Source organism: Ailuropoda melanoleuca, chromosome X, assembly GCF_002007445.2.
Source record: "Ailuropoda melanoleuca isolate Jingjing chromosome X, ASM200744v2, whole genome shotgun sequence".
Taxonomy (NCBI): Eukaryota; Metazoa; Chordata; class Mammalia; order Carnivora; family Ursidae; genus Ailuropoda; species Ailuropoda melanoleuca.
This window is the reverse complement of record NC_048238.1, coordinates 69,752,441-69,771,076: the sequence shown is the minus strand read 5'-3', so window position 1 is coordinate 69,771,076 and position 18,636 is coordinate 69,752,441.

Below are 18,636 nucleotides of genomic sequence, written 5' to 3'. Positions count from 1 at the left end.
AGAATCAATTCCACTTACAATAGCAACAAAAAACATAAGATACCTAGGAATAAACCTAACCAAAGAAATAAATACTCTAGAAACTACAGAACACTTGTGAAAGAAATTGAGGAAAACACAAAAAGATGAAGAAATATTATATCCTCATGGATTGGAAGAATAAAAGTTGAGAAAATGTCTATGCTGCCCAGAGCAATCTACATTTTCAATGCCATCCCTATTAAAATACCATTGCCATTTTTCAAAGAGCTGGAACAAACAATCCTAAAATTTGTATGGAACCAGAGAAGACCCCGAATTGCCAAGGGAATGTTGAAAAGGAAAAACAAAGCTGAGGGTATCACATTGCCTAACTTCATGCTGTATTACAAAGCTGTGATCACCAAGAGAGCATGGTATTGGCACAAAAACAGACACATAAATCAATGGAACAGAATAGAGAACTCAGAAATGGACCCTCAACTCTATGGTCAACAAATCTTTGACAAATCAGGAAAAAAATATCCAATGGAAAAAAGACAGTCTCTTCAATAAATGGTGCTGGGAAAATTGGATGACCACAAGCAGAAGAATGAAACTGGAACATTCTCTTACACTATACACAAAGATAAACTCAAAATGGATGAAAAAATGTCAGTGTGAGACAGGAATCCATCAGAATCCTAGAGGAGAACATAGGCAGTAACCTCTTTGACAACGGCCACAGCAACTTCTTTCAAGATGCATCTCCAAAGGCAAGGGAAACAAAAGTAAAAATGAACTTTTGGGACTTCATCAAGATAAAAAGCTTCTGCACAGCAAAAGAAACAGTCAACAAAACTAAGAGGCAACCCACAGAATGGGAGATGGTATTTGCAAATGACATTACAGATGAAAGGCTGGTATCCAAGATCTATAAAGAACTTCTCCAATTCAACACCTAAAAAACAAATAAGTAAAAAAAAAATGGGCAGAAGACATGACTTCCACTGAATCTTGAAGGAAAGCAACAAGCTTAAGATAAGGGCATATGGAATGGCCTATTTCAATAATATAGTAATATACTGTCTTTTCCTTTTCTTTAGCAGAGTAAATGCTTCTGAACCCCATATGTGAGGAAAGGAATATATTTTGGGGATCAAATCTTTAGTAAAATCTATTTTCCCCTTTAGAAACTTTGGTTTTCCCAGCATGTGTCTCTGAAAATGTTCTGTTTATTATTCCATCCATTGGTTAAAGATATAATCAAAGGATGTTAGAACTGGGAAGGACCTTGGCAATTGTAGAGTTCAATCTATTTATTCTCCAAAGAAGTGACTTATCTACGTTCTTAAAAATTTTCATTAACAGAGGTAGGATTAGAATCTAGCATGAACTGTGAAAAATTGAGAAGGAAGAGGGAGACAGTACGGAAAAAAACCAAGGGAAAGGAATCTGAAAGAAGAAACCATAGTATGTCTAATCTTTATCTAAAATAAGGGTCACCAAACAACATCCACAGACCAAATTCAGCTTGTGGCCTGTTTTTGTACAATCCTCAAGCTATGAATGACTTCTGCATTTTTAATGGGTTGTTTAAAAAAAGAGAGAGAGAGAGAGAATATGTGACAGAGACCATATGTGGCCCATAAAACCTAAAATATTTACTACCTGCTTCTTTACAGAAAACATTTGCTGATCTCCATTTAAAACACTACAGAGACCACACACATAGTATAGCTAAGCAAAAACCCAAATGACCTTCAGAAAAATACCACAGCGACTGGATTTGTCCAGGAGCAGTTTGCTTTATCCATTTTCCAATCCAATCCACTATATCCAATACCCTGACCGTATAGACCAGAAGAGATTTTTTTTCCAGAAACCACTAGAATATTATTCTCAATAAAAAACTATAATGTTCAAAATATGTTTAAGGGTCAGACAAGAAATTATGAATTTTTTATTCTCCTATAGTTTTCAGTTTCACATTTTGCAGACTTTTGAAGACTTGCCAGATTCCACCATGTTTGTTTTCTCATTCTCTGTCTCTGAGGAAGCTATTATTATGTTGAAACACATGAAATGCCAATTATCAACACGTTTTGATTTACAAAATGGCAATGTCTTATGGTTCAGCTTAATGTCTAGCTTTCTGGTCACCTCTCTTCTTAAACATTTGCCTTTCATCATTTTGATACATTTTGCCTTTTGATAATTCTTTTATCTGTGCTTATCCTGCTTTCCACTTGTCTAGAGCTTCTTTATACAATGAAGATTTAGTTTCTAAATTTACAGACTACCCTTTGCAAGATCTTAATTGACTGAAGCTACTCTGAATACTTCACTTAAAGTGTATTTATCTAGCCTTTACTATCAACAGGCCTACTTAGTGGTATCCATTCCATTAACTGATGAATAAATAATGTCTATTGCCAGTTTGGGATCATCTAGTACCACGCAAGTGCAGTTCTTTTGGAAAAGTGCATAACCTGTTTTTGAAAGAATTTTAACCAATTATCAGAAGGTGGAATCTCCTGATTCAACCTTCATCATTCCTACCTTTGTTTATTTAAAGTAGTATTCAGTCAAACTTGAAGAAATGAAGCTTCTGTTAAGAAATACAGTCAATTAGAATTGGAGATGTTCTTTCTTGCCCATATATTTGATATTATGATGCAGCAGAGCAGAGATAAAGAGGTCAGTAAATGTATATTTCTTCTCACAGAGAGAACTTAGTGAATATAGTTATTGATTATGCCAATTCATTTGAGGAGAGAAATGAAAAGTGAAATGTAAAAAGCAGTATAGTGTAGAAGAAGCGTGTTTAGTTTACTGTAGTGGTTTAGAGCATGAAATTTGGAATTGGATGAATCTGGATATGAACCCCAGCTCGTTCTCTTACTAGATAATATATAATGTGGACATATTATCTTATCTTTATTTCCCTCTGTAAAATGGAGATACCACCTATCCTATGGATTTCTGATAAATATTAAAGGAAATAATGTATGTAAAATAAGCATTCAATGATAATTTTGTTAATATTAGTAGAAACAAGAATAATGATGGTAACATGGATGATACTGAAATTGATGATAAGCCTCAAGTTTACTAAGATCTGAAATGTTAGAGAAAAAGAAATTAGGTAAAGTCACTAAAATATTAGAAGAAAAAATCAAGAAATGAATTCAAAGAAGATATGTTACCTAAAGTTCATAAGAACTATAGTGCAAATTCAGTAACTCAGATAAGCAGGTAGAGGACTGAAATTCGTATAACATTTACTTTATTAATTTTCTCGTTCAGTCACCCTTTCAATATATGTTTTTGAGTACCTGAAATTCAAGAGACTGTACTAGCATGGGGAGAAGAACAGAATATATAAGAGAAAGTTTGTAGACTTAAGAGTATTGTAGTCTACAGATTTGTGAATTTTATGAAATCTTACTTAGAATCCTGACTGAAAACAGAAAAAAAGAGAAGTTTCTCTGGTTAAATAGGAAGTAAAAGGACATGAAACCATATTCACTTAGTGTTTCCCTCTCTTTCCACCCATTCCAGGGTGACCATTGGCACCTCCACTTACCCTAAATTTTATGAAATTTTATCAAAATGGAATGTAAACAGCCCCAAAGACAGGGGAAAGGTTAGTGGTAAGAAGCATATATAGCAGCCAAGATGAGAGCATGAAAGCCTTTTCTAGAAGCTGAAATGGAAAAGCAAAGAGAATTCTATGGTAAATTTGGTCTGTGGTCTGTGGTTCAACATCATTAACAAACTAATCTGAAAATTTAGTCTGTAATAAAGACAGTTTGCATAAAACCCCAGATTTTAGGGTTCTTTCTTTAGTCTAGAACACTGGTAGCCCCTCTAAATGCATTTATTATACCAGAATCATAATACAGTAGGCTATTTTCCACTTCTGTATCCATAATTACATTATTTAACTGTTCTCCTAGCAAAAGCCAATGAAAAACAAGACAGAAGACTAGCAAATTTTAATTAGAAAGGGAAACGCTATCAGACAAATTTGAAAATTTTTTTAATGTCTAGAACAGGCCTGACAAACTCCAATATAAGGAGCCCAGAGAGCTAGAAGTTGAATGGATGTGCTAGGCAAGAAAGAAATGCAAATAGGGTGGTAAAGAATGTTTGAAGTCCCTCAAAATAATTTGCCACCACATACCTTTTCTTCTGACAACTTCGTGATGAAAGGAAATTCATATTTTTTTCTGTATTTCATATCAAGGAAGAACTCTAAAGTGAGTTAAGTTGAAACCATGCATATGGCTCATGTCACAAAACAAAATCATATCAAAATGGAATGTAAACAAAGAAAAGGTGTTAGAGAAGCGTTCTTAGATTTGATCAGATCAATAAACAAGGAGAAATAGCAACATCTCAATATGTAGGAAGGAAAGCTGGTAGCGGGTTATCCTAATGAGTTTTCAAACTTTTAAAAAGTCCCAATTTTGAGAAGATAACCCTTGGAAGCAATTTATAAATAGATAATACAGCACCTATTGTAGGCATAATAGGTGCATTAAATATAAATGACAAATATATGCCTCTGAAATCTGCTAGACACAATGCTCTGAGATATCAAAACAGATAGTAGGGAACATTTTACCTTACCATCAAAGTGAATAGAAAAAAATCAAAATCTGGTGCCGTCTTCTCTCTATTCATAGAGTGCTTTGTCAGTACAAACTAAACCACAAACTGGTATGTTGAGTGTTCCCTTGCCTCTATATGCCTTTGTATATGCTCTGAATCATCATTTCTCCTCTCACTACTATTATCAACTCCCAAACATCTCTCAAGCCTAGGTTAGATTTCACTTTCAATGACAATAGCAACAACAACAACTACTTCTTTGGCTGCCTGATCTCTCTGTTGCTCCAAGGCCATGCTGGCTGTATTTCCTTTGTGCTCCCTCTTGTTATCTCACACTGCATACCTTATATTATAATTGTCTGTTTAATTGTTGCTATCCCTTTACTAGGTGGTAAGCTCATTGAGGATAAAAGCATCTGTTTTGACTATTGTTGTGTCTCCAGCACACAGAGAGGCATAGCCACACGGTAAATGAAATGAATAGAATGAAGAAAAGGATAAAAGAATAAATAAACAAACAATTCCACATATCAGTGACTGAAAAGCTACCTTTGTGTATGATATAATTTGAATGGTGCTAGTACATATCTTTTCCCTAAAATAATCCCCTCACCAATATTTGGGGGGTCTAGTTTTCCATTATTTACAATCTGGATTATGAAGACCATTTGCTACTCTAAAGCTCTATTACAATTACACGAATGTATCTGGGTAAGAGTAATATGTTAACACAGTTTTCATCTTATTAGATATATGAGTCTTAAGGAATGACACATACAAATAAGATTCTAGGGCAGCTTTGTCCAGTTGAGTATTTTTGTAACCATAACAATGCTGTTAGTACAACTGAGAAACACAATTTTGAATTTTATTTAAAAATCCACTACACATGTAGCTGGCATGGAGAATACTATTATTTCAGCGCCCCATATTCAAGAAGCCATTAGATTAGCCAAATCTGGAAAAATTACTGCATTTTCTGAGACTGAAATGCCAGCACTAGCACCAAACTTAAGTTTTCTTTATGTCATTTGATTTGAGTTAATTAAATTTAGAATCTCAAATGTACTAGAGCATTTTTTCTTTTGATTTTAATTCATTTTTCTACTTGTCCTTGTTTTTAGCATTTTAAATATTGCATCATGGTATGCTGACATTTTCTATAGTGCTTAATGACACATGATAACCTTGGAACCAGAAACACAGACCATTTAGGAAGCATTTAATGAATGGAAGTCACTGGAATCAATAAATGCACTGGGTCATTCCTAAGTTTTAGATAAATCTTTCACGTGTGCAAATAACTTATCTAATAACTTTACTTTTTACTACTGGTGCAGAAACTTCAGATAAATATGCAAATTGTGATGTTCTTTTACTTTCTGTAATTTGGTATCATTACATGTGCTTAAAGTCCATAATTTATGATTGTGTAAATACTCATAAAATATTTCATCTTTGCTGGCTGCCAAATGTGAGGTTGAGAAATGTAAACTTATAAAAGTTAAAGGTGGCAATGAATTCAAATAGAATAAACTGAAACAAAGGCCATTCCTACACTGATACATTTTAAGGACTAGTTTTAGCATTTGTCTGGCTGTTTCTGATACATGTGCATATATATATATAAAAAATACATATATATAATACATATATTACATAATACATATATTTGGCATAATATATATTATATTTTATACAGTATATATAATACTATGTAATTAATAATAACTATATAATTAATAATTATATAATACATAATTAATAATATAATATATAATCTTTTTACATAAATATCAGGGTAATTTGCCTGCTCTACCTTTGTCCACCCAAAGCTGAAATATCAATTTATTTAGCGACTTCAGTCAAATTACCAGTCAGTTAAGTGAGGAAAAAAAATCATTAAACCAATAGACTAATGACTGAGTGATTCATTTGACCAGTTAATTGAGTCAGAGGTGTTGTTCTACAACCTTCAGATCGAGTATCATTCCTGATATATATATATCAGTTGCATTAAAATCTAACTTGAAATTACAACCATGTCAAGAGTGTTTGGAAATGAACATAGTTCTGTGAAGTTAAAGCTATAGCTATTCATAGGATGATAATAGGATTTAAGGTTTAGGGATATTTTATCAATTTTTTTTTGTCAAATCACCAACATGGTCTATCTTCTTTGTGCAAGATCAGCTGAAAACCCAGAAATATTTGCTTTTCCTGCCATGCTATCATATTGAGGAACTGAACTACTGAGTTTATAGAATATTGTGTTTGGAAACCTTTTTAATTCCCTCTTGTCTCTGGGGCCATCTACATGCACTCTAAATTCAAACAGGTTGAGATAAACAATTAAAATTAGCGTCTACCTAAACTTAAATCTAAATCTTCTTTCAAAGTGCAAAGTGATTCTCTGGAGAGTCACATTTCACCGGTTCAATTCACCATTATCCATCTCCATGACCCTGTAAGTATAGTAAAGCTCATATTTACAGGTCACATTAGGTTATCAAATATCTCCCGGTAAGGCAAGGAAATGATAAACTGACCTCGGATTCTCAACTACTGTATACACCAGATATAATGGGGACAGAAACAACTGTGGGCTTATCAGTCTATTTATACCCAGTTTATGCTTGGGTAAATTATTTGAGAAAACATAGCCTACTTGATAAAGAATGACATAAATTCCAACTTGTCCTCAAATTGCATTGTCCATTTAAAAACTATAAGAATTTGGTCAAATTACTTAACTTCATTTATTTAAAAAAAGGAGATAGATCTCAATTTTGAAAAGACACATAGATGCATACAATGACATTTACACATGAAATACATGATTTTGGACCTCTGGGTTGGCAAAGCAACACTTACAGGCTTGTCAGAGAACTCTCATAGCAGTATTAGTTTACCCCAAGTTTTAGAGCTTCCCTTAATCTGTAATGTAAATATGCTCCCAGTGATGTACCCAAATATTTAAAGGTTGAGGCAACTTACTACATGAATGTCCTAATACCTTCATTTTATCAATAGTGAGGTAGCCATGATGTTCTGAAGTTGGTGCCTCAAAAGTCATTTTTCTGAATTATAATCTATTTTCAAATATGTAATGGCACTGGGAATAATTCAATAACTTTAGATTTATGTTTCAATAATCTTATTTTTAAAGAACAATAACGATAATATTAGTACATATATAATTTTTGCCATGTCAGCCAATTCATCAATCCTGTAAAAGCCCATTACTAGTTTAGAATTTTGTGACTTATAAGTACTAATCTCTGAAATTCTGCTTTTTATGTTATAACCTCTTTATATTTGACATCCTTATATTCACTAAACTAATACTTAACCATCATCATGACTAAATGTCATTTAAATCCTTCATACTTTCTCAGATAACACTCCACTTACAGTTTCATTAGCTTTGTTACTTATTCTGGAAGCCACAGTCAAATATTTAAATAATATTTTCCATAGCACATTAGAATTCTTAGTCCCTTTGGCTTTCTGCATATTTGCTGCATAGAATACTAAACTGAAATTTTTCTTTTTTTTAAGATTTTATTTATTTATTTGACAGAGAGATTGAGAGAGAACAAGCAGGAGGAGTGGAAGAGGGAGAAGAAGACTCAGGGAGCTCAATGCGGGGGCTTAATCCCAGGACCCTGAGATCATGACCTGAGCCAAAGGCAGGCACTTAACAGACTGAGCCCCCCAGGGGCCACTAAACTGAAAATTTTATAATGTCTGTTTTCCCCCTCACTTTTATATAGGTTGCTGAGCATTGGTAAAGAAAGTCAGGAAATTGTACTGATTAGGTTTGCCTTCATTTGGTCCGTGGCTGATGCTCAAGTATTTTATTTATCTTCTCTTGAGGCCATTCTGTAATCACTGCAACAGTTATTCTAAATCATGTCCCCTCTCCTTAAACCTTCAGCCACAACTCTATTTCCTCACTCAGTAAATAACTAAATTTCTTATTTTATTGAGAAAAAAAACCCCACCTTGCATGAATTCACTTCTTGTCCCTACCTTTACCTCAAAGCTTCTCTGGATTTTCCTTCATTATTTTTTCCTTCTGTCTTATCTGTGAGGAAAATGTGTCCCTCTTCCTTTCCAACATTAATCCAACTGCCTATTCCTTCTGTTCTATTTTGGTACCATTATTTTATCTATTAGCCCCTCTTCTCATTCATCTTTAGTATTTCCCTATGCCCACTAGTATACTCTGGTCTAGGAGAAATCAAAAGGAAGACACAAAAATAATAAAACTAACAAAGACTTTTTCTATGAACTGCTAGTCACTGAAATTCATGGCATAAATCTAGCCTGCTTTCCACCACCAACCATCTCAAAAATATAATCTGTACTCACTTCTCCTACTTGTCACGATCTACTTTTCAACCCACTTACGGTGAGGCTGCTTCTCCCCCACCGTCTACTGAAACTAGTTTTTTTAAGTTACTAATAACTTCCTAACTGCTAAATTTCAGTCTTTTCTTAGCCCTTACTCTGCTTAACTTCTCTGCAAACTTTAATACAGTATATTACAGTAACCCCTTTTTATTGCAATTATCCTGCTCTCTTGGCTCACATAATTCCTCAGCCTTCTGAATTCTTCTACTGTTGTGGTCGTTTGTCTCTGTCTCTTCTGTTAACCCATATTTTCCTGTTCCCTGTATTGTAGGTATGACCAAAGATTCTGTCTTCTGTTCTCTTCAATTCTCTTTAAATAATATCCATTATAATATTTTCATCATATGTATGATTTCATATATCATCTCTTTTAAAATAACTTTTTCTGATTTATAACTTCAGTAAGAGCTTCCCTCTTTAGGTCTCAGAACCACAGTTCCAAATGCTGAATGAACATTTTAATGATTTCACCTAGATAACTGTTAAAACCTAAAACTCAACATAATCAAAAGTTGGCTTACTATAGTTACCTTCAGACTTCCTGCATTTATTTACATTTTCCATATCCCCCAAGTTCATAAATTCATGAGTTATCTTTAAAATTCTCACCCTACCTCAAACCACACTAGTCAATCAGAATTTCTTATTAATTCTATCTGTAAAGCATCTCTTTCTCTCTCCCTCTTTCTCTTCTCCTCTCTTATTTTCATTCTCACTATCATTATTTCTATTCAATTTTCTAATACCTCACATCCAGATATATTCCAATATGTTTGTAAGCTGACCTCCAGTGTATCCCCATTCCAATCTGTTCAGTTACAAAAGTAAGGCTTCAGCCATTTGGTCAATACCACAAACTACATGGCTTCTCCTTACCAAATGAATATAGTCCAAATTCCTTAGCCTACTATGGGAGTTCTTATAGTTTTATCTTAACCTATGTTTTCTAACTTTATCCCCAAAAGCTTCCCTTCTAGCCAACATAGATTACTTGTCCTTCCATAAATCAGACACTACTACTGTTCTGCCTATGTATTTTTCTCCTTTGGAAAGGCCCTTTCTACATCTTTGTTTTTTGAAATCTAAAACACCCTTCAAGTTTCACATAAAATTTCCTTTTTCTGAATAGTCTTCCCTGTTTCTCCTTGGCAAGAAGTAATTGCAACTTTGTGTGGGTCCCCAGACTGCTATCTTTATTATTATTATTATTATTATTTCATGAGCCCTATATTGCCTAAATAATGATTATTTATACTGTGTGAGTGGTCTTGCTACTCAATCGTTAGCTCCTTGAATACAAAAGTTTGGGCTTATTCATTCTGACCCCTCCATAACATCTAATACAGTACTGTTTACTTAGTAACAGCTCCAAAATATTTGTAAAATGGAAGCCTAATTGCAAATTTATTGAATATTTAAACTTAGAGCTTTTCTCTGTGGAGCTTCAAATGCTTTATGAGCATTATCTCACATCTTGAAAACATCTTGGGAACAAAGCAAAGAACAGTTGCCATTATCTCTGTGAAGGACTAAGTGCCAAAGCAATTTACTAGAGTTTGTAGCAGAGTTACAAATCCAAGGTGCCTGACTACTAGACAAGTGATCTATCCCCATGACCATGCTTGTTCTCAAATTAAATTAATTCAGATAAGATTGAAAGTAAATTTCCATCTCCTTTGTTTATCCAGAAGTTAGCGTTAATAGTCACATGTCTCTGGGTGGATTGTTGCTTAGAAGTCCAAATTGTCTCTGTTCTTCCTTTACACCCTGCCTGTGGGCAGTTCTTACTCCCTGTCACTTTCTCACTCCCTGTGAGAGTTCTTACTCTCTCTGTTTGGAAATGCACTCTGGTTGATGTTCCTTCTCCTGGCTGTTTTAGTTTCGATGGATCAGCAATCAATGGGCTTGCTCAGCTTCTTTTCTTTTCTATTTTTTTGGTGATCATTCATCGGGGAAGCTGAATTTACCTTCACTAAATTTTACATGTCATGGGTGGCCTCACATATTGGAGGGCAGAAAAAGCTGCAGCTGAAGGGAGGAGAAGGGAGGATAATGACTCTATTTTCTGCAGAAAGAGATGAGATCATTTTTTAAAGATGTCATTTCCTTTTAATACAGAAGATTGTTAGACTCCCCTTTATGTCCTTTTACCATCCAAGGTCATGGAAAGAGTAGGAAGAAGTTGTTTCCTGGGGTGATAATGAAACCTGAGCTATCAGGCATCATTTGGCATAAAGATCATGAAGTACTTTGTTAACCACTAGTGTAACCAGGATGTCCGTGGGCTGGATCATGATAAACATTCTACTGTGGCAGCACAATGCATCAGCTTTAGATATAGCAGTAAAAAATAGGAACTAGAGAGAGACAGTCATTATTTGACATGTCCAGTCTTCAGCACAATGTTCCAGAGTGACTATTAGTAATGGTCAGATGGATTGTGTGTGTGTTTGTGTGTGTGTGTGTGGGTGGGTGGGTGAGATAGAGACAGAGAGAGAGAGAGAGAGAGAGAGAGAGAGAGAATTCCTGACTGCAGAATCCTTTGGATCATGTGACTCTGGCAGCATGTCCACAATCTCAAGAACCAGTTGAAAAGGAAATAATATTGAAGGCATTTTTAAATTTTGTTTGCTTGAAAAAAAAAGTTGTTTGCTTGATACCAAATAGTTGGACTAAATGTGATTTTTCTCTTGATTTAATTATTCTGAGGATCAATTTTGAATTGCTATTAGTTCTTGTGAATTTGGAGCTGTCAGGATTATATATTTTCCTACAAAGAAGGCAACCACACCCAACCTGCCTGCACTTCTAATTCACAAGCTAAGTTTCGAGAGCTTACAGGAAGCTTTCAGCCTTAGAGGTCTACCTGACATATAATTCTCACTGTTGTGTATCACAGCTACACCTGTAAAATAATCAATATTCTGCCAAAGCATAATTATGTTTTCAATCTATAATGCCTTCCACTTGTGCATAAATCAAGTAAACTGTGTTATATAAATAATAATCAGTAATAACCTGACAGATAAAAGTATGCATTAGGTAATAATTAACATTAAAATATATGAATTATTTCAACAGCAGAATATGAACTTATGGGAAAATAATGAAGGCAAACACCTTGCTGTATCTTTTCCTTATCCTCACTTGTATCTTTTCCTTATCCTCACTTTTCCTTATCCTCACTTGTATCTCAAAACCCAACTTCATTGAGGATTTCCAATGAAATTTCAAATAGGAAAACTGTCAAAATGAACTTAAGGAAGGATGACCAAAAGGGATTAAACAATATTAAGTGCTTTATGTTACTTAAACTCAAACAAAACTTCAGTACTTCTCATTCAATGAGGAAAAAAAATCTTATTTTAACTTAAAAAAAATTAAATTGCTGAAGGACACTACATTCACTGGTAATGATACAGATCAAATAAGAGTAGCCATTTTTATTCAGTGGTATGAAAATAACCCAAGAGGATAATTGTGAATGCAATGAAAATTTTAAAAAGCTGAAATTAGCATGTAAATAATAATAATAATAATAATAATAAAAATGACTGCTTCTGCCAAAGTACTGTCAACTGATACAGATTGTACAGCACCATAATTATCAAAACTGACATATGTAAAATGATTATAAATTAATGCTTTGTAGAACAAAGTCATATGTTATAGATTTTTACTAGGTAGATATATAATCACAGAGAATGAAGGACCTTTAAACAATGTAACATTATGAAATTAATCTAAAATGGTATACTGCACACACACTGTAAATTATGAGATCATTTGTCATATGATTAAGGATTAATTTATATACCTAGACATGTGAATGAGTGTACTTCACTATATACAGCTATTACTACTGCCTGTATGATGGATTTGGTCAGCCTTACTGTAAAATACTTTAACAGTAAGTCATTCCCAGAAAAGATTACAAAGGTGGAAATTAGATTCATCACAGGTTATGTGACTGGTTCCAAGAACTAAAAAATAAATTGGAAAGGTTGTTGCTCTTATAAAGTTACATGTATTAAGTGCAAACAACATGCTAGTTTAGAAATTTGTGCAAGTCAAAGGCTTCATAAATACCTCAAAGGTTTTCCTTCAAGATATTTCATTCTTTTCACTTGATAAGTTAAAGAATAGAAGTGTAATATTCCCAGACTGTGTTAACTCATTTTGACATGAACTTGAGAGTCCTATAGATCCTTCTTGTTTGAAGTCGTAGCCGTGTTGTACCCACTGGATGATCTCTTCTTTGTCACAAAAGTTGTGTCCCTACTGTGTTATTTTTTTTATATTTTGGGCAAGCTCTAAATGTGGCTATATATATATATGTGGCTATATATATATATATATATATATAGCAAGGACATGAACAAATAACATCATCTGATTTATGACGTTTCTCAGGAAACAAAAATTTTTCCTGAAATACTCACAAAGTTCTTAGTGTTTGTGTATAGTATAGTTTCAGTTTATTGATGTTTAGCCAACACTAGAAATATGCAAAGACTGTATTTCAGTCATAAGAAAGGGTAGTAAGTAAATCATAACTCTTTTGTTAATGTTTACACCAAGATTATATTATTGTGAGCAGTAGACTGTGTCTAAATGTACCAAGACATCTGGATGCAAAGTGAAAAATGTAGTCAATCATCTAGATGTTTCTAAATATCCAGATGCTTTGTGTTGGTTAGACAAAGATTCCAGATGATTGAATTGTTCATCCTCACAGTTAACATGAATAGATTATTCCATCTGGCACTCTGGGAAGGTAGACAGTTATAAAGTCAAAAGATGGTTCATGAGATCTTACAGAGGAAGGAGTGGTTAGATGATACCTATGATTATTTTGTTCTCATGAAATTCTTAAAGTTCAGTGCCATTCTCTTTGTTTTATCATTAAAACAACAACTGAGCATTTAAAATTGTTATTTTCTTCTCAAAATCCTATTGCTTATTATTTTTGAATAAATGTGTTGATTCATTGAAAAATTTTATAAGTCATTATGAAATCAATAGGTATTAAATAGAAAAATAAAAAGTGAGGAATTTTAGATACTGCCTCCCTCAAATACCAATATATTTTAAAACAGCATGTATTAATTATAAATATTAAAAAGGAAATGGAAATGTCAGCTTCTAGAGTCAGTGAAGAACCATTTATTAAACATTCATAATTCACCCATTCCTTCACTAAACATTGAACCATCTTAAGTGCCATATACTGTACATTGGATCAGGGATGCAAGTTGAATCAGGTAGTTTTCGCCTTGAAGCAATTCACATTTTAATAGAGGCTATAGACATGTTAACAGATAATAATAGTAGGGCGAGATAAATTCCAAAAGAGCCTTGTGCAAAGTGTTATTGAAATATCAATAATGGAGCCACTGTCTGCCTTGGGTAGGGAAAGGGCAGTTCTTAGAGAAACTTTGATAGGAGAAATGCTTGTGCAAAATCTTTAAAGAAAAGGAGAAAGAAAAAAAAACCACCCTGAAAATTACAAAAAAAAACCCTACAAAAAACCAACCTTCCTGTTTAGAGGCATCAGAGAGCTACCAAGAAAGATAGAACTGAGGAATCAAAATTCAAGAGAAAATTCACCCTGCATATGCCACACATTTTACCTTGTATTTTCCTCAAGGAATTTGCTGATTCATAAAAGGCATGAATAGAAAGGCTGGTAAAAATAAAGCAGCTGTGTGGAAGTGGCAGTTAAGAGTCAGAGGGTCTGCAGTTTTTCAGCAGTCTCATGAGGCTGAGAGAGATAAAAATGGAGCTCACACCTATGAAAACATCCAACAAATGACTGGCAAAGATCCCAAAGAAAAAGGAGTGAAAAAGTAAGTCTCACAGTTCGTTTTCTCTAGAGATATTCACCAAGTTGCAAGTGGCACAAACATAGATGTGGAGAAACCTAGTAAAATTTGGGTGTTGAGAGGCTGAGAGTCAAAGCAGAGTGTATTAGGATTTGATCAGGGAATCGGAACCTCTCTGAGTGATATGGCATAAGAGATTCATTATATGTATTGGATCTTATGCAATTGTGAGAGCTGAAGTGCAAGACTATGGAAGGTTGATGCCTCAATAGCTGATGATGGGTCTAAAGTTGCTAAGGATCAACATGGTCATATTTGAGAAGGAAACTATGACCTGAGGCAGAAGAGTGGTAGGGAAGACTGTAATCCATAAGGACTAACAGAAAGTAAAGAGGACAAACTGGAAACCATGTTTGTCTTTTACTGCCTTTGACTTCATCAACACAGGTGACTTGCAGAAGAACTGGCAATTTTTACCATGGAGGTGCACATGTGCCTAGCCCAGGACGTAGGGAAGCTGAAGGAGATCTGGTAGGATCTAGAGTCCCTGCATACCCAGCTGCTGTTCTAAGCTAACAAAGTGAGTCAGCAGATTAGCCACAATGTGCATTAGCTGCAATGGTTCCTGGATCCCTATACCTACATCAGCCCTGAGAGCATGATGACTGCTGTTTTACTTCCACCTTCCAAATATCACAGAATTTTTTTCTAGAGGTCAATACTAACTTAGAACCAAACATGGAAGGGAATTCTAGGAAGTATAGTTCTTTCTTGATACAGAACAAAATTCTTGTCAACATGGCATCCATACACACCTCTCTTAATCATGTTTATCTTCCATATAAAAAGAACAGCAACATGATTCAACTATTCTCCAAACCACTGGAAAAACAAAACAAAACAAAACAAAACTTTAACTAAAAGAGGGTACTTACCCATTGTTGGGTAATATTCATTCTAACTGAATCATATTCCCTGCATTAGTCAGCTCCAGCTGCCATGACAAAGTACCACATATTTGATGGCTCAAACAGCAGAAATTTTTTTCACAATTTTAGAAGTTAGAGGTCCAAGATCAAGGTGTCAACATGTCTGGTTTCTTCTGAGACCTCTCTCCTTGGCTTGGATATAGCCACCTTCTCACTGTGTCCTCATATGGTCTTTCCTCTGTGCACATACACAGTTGAGGTCTCTTTCTATGCCCGAATATCCTCTTTTTATAAGGACACCAAATTAGGGCATACCCTAACAGCTTCATTTCACTTAATCACTTCTTTAAAGGTCTTATCTCCAAATACAGTCACATTCTGAGGTACTGGGGGGTTAGAACTTCAACATATAAATGGGGGGGGATTCAGCCCATAATACCCTCTATGCCTTTGATGCCCTATAACTTAAATAATAAGATCTAAGGTTAACTACTATTACTATACCTTCTGTTAGATGGTAGAGAAATAAGAGAGTGATTAGAGAAGTCGTTAATATATTTAAAATACATTAATATCCAAATTAGAAAAAAATACCCAAAATAGTCCTCCTTTCTGCAATTGGTTATGTGGTCATAGCAATTATTTATAATTTCTTACATCCATTACTCATTGAATATTCCCTTTGTCTCAATAACCACCTTGACTGATCTTTGCCTGTAGGGTGAATAATCAAAGCCTTCAGTTGTGAAGGGTCTAGGCCATTAGCAGTACTGCCTGCATTGAGGGATGTTTGTTTGTTTTGTTTTGTTTTGTTTTGTTTTTGGTGAACTTTTAAAGTAATTTTGCATCAGAAGATATCCTGCATGTCAGAAGTATTCCTCCTTACCCTTCTCCCTGTGAAGGAGCAACCCAATTTTCCTTTGATAGTCACTATCCTACACCCTAGCTAGTACAGGAATCCTTTTTGACCATAGATTCAGTGACATCAGAAGCTCAAAGGGAGCAGGTAGCAGTCTCAACTTCCAGTTTAATGGAAACATTGTCTTGTCCCCTGGTGGAAGCACTTCTCCCTTGGGAACTAAGACTTCTAGACTAGCAGAGTCCAAAATGATGAAAATGTAAACAAAACTTTTGCTTGTAAATTACTTAGAATAATTTGTTTCAGGGAACCAGGATGTTTGTCTATGGGGGAAACAGGACCGTATAGTTCCCCAGTACAGAACATAATTTGCATCTTGGAGAATGTTACCCTCACCACTCAGACGGAATCATAATTGATTCTTTAAAGGGCTGTTCCACTGTTCTATCAGACCAACTGCTTCAGGGTAAGGGCAAACACAGCAAGACCAGTAATGTCATGAACATGAGCCTATTGCTATATATCATTTACCATAAAATGACTTCCTTGATCAGAAAGAAATGCTTCCATTGGACCTTGTACCCCGTCTCTCTCATTTTTTTTCTGTTTTCTTAACTGTTTCCACCATGCTACCCCATCCTCCACCCCTCCTAGATGCAACCTCTATATGAGCAAGAACTGTGTCTTATTCTTTTTGGTAACTTTAACAAGTATAACCTAAGATTAGGCACATGTTCCAAGAATACTGATTAAATGAGGTCTAGAAAAGTCAACAATGTCAAGTACAAGAGAAGGTCAAGCAATGTGAGGGCAAACATTAAAAAAAAATATATTAGAAACAAGGACCATTTAAAGATAGAAATAATGAGGTGAAACACAAGGAGAGATTGAAGGATGGAAAACTCCCGTACTAGCTGTGTGAACTTGTGCCTCTCTTATGGACTGAATATTTGTGTCTCCACAAATTCATACATCAAAGACTTAACCCTCAATGTGATGAAGCCTTTGGGAGGTAATTATGGTTAGATTGGAACATCAGGCTGTAGTCTTCATGATGGAATTAATGGACTTATAAGCAGAGGAAGAGATTGTGTGTGTGTATGTGTGTGTGTATGTTTGTGTTTGCATGCATGGGTGTAAAAGGTCATGTGAGGTCATAGTGAGAAGGAGGTCTCTGCAAGCCACAAAGAGTCCTCACCAGGAACAAAAATGCAGGCTGGCACCTTGATCTTGGACTTTAAGCTTCTAGAACTGTGAGAAATAATTTCTGTTATTTAACCCACCTAATTTGTGGTATTTTGTTATGGTAGCCCCAGCAGACTAATAAAGCCTCTATCTCCTTCTACCTAAAAGGGATGTAAAAGCTATCTGACAGGATTGGTGAAACCAGTAGAGATAATGTATGTAGAGTGCCTAGCCACCGTTCAATAATAGTAGTCATTTTCTCCAGTCAGTGCTATGTAGCTAGTATTGTGCTGGCCTGACATATTCTTTCTCTTCCAATTCATTTAGGGCTTCTGTTTGTTCTTTGTGTGACCATGTGATTATTTACCTTACTCTGTTACTTCATCTATGGATCTCTTGCATGCTGATTGTTTGTGTAACTTGTATTAATTTGGATTGTGCTATTTATAAACTCTTGATCTTTATTGTCTACGTAGCTTCTGACTCATCACTGACCAGACTCTGCTTTCCTGGTGTTCTGACTGGTCCCTTTAGTCAACGATGACCTACTTTATATCTTGAATCCTTATGGCAAATCAGGGAGTATTTTTAATGGGGAATTCATACTCCATATTTTCATAAAATTCCTGACACAATGTTCATTAAAAAATAATGAATGTATGTTATTTCAATCTGCTCCTACCTGAGCATACACTTTTGTCATTGCAATTCCCCTTCCTTTTTTTTTCAAATTTTTATTTTAATTCTAGTTAGCTAACATACAATATAGTGATTCAACAATTCCATACATCAAAAGTATATTCCCCCTCATTTTAGATATCTGTAGATAATGAATGGCAAT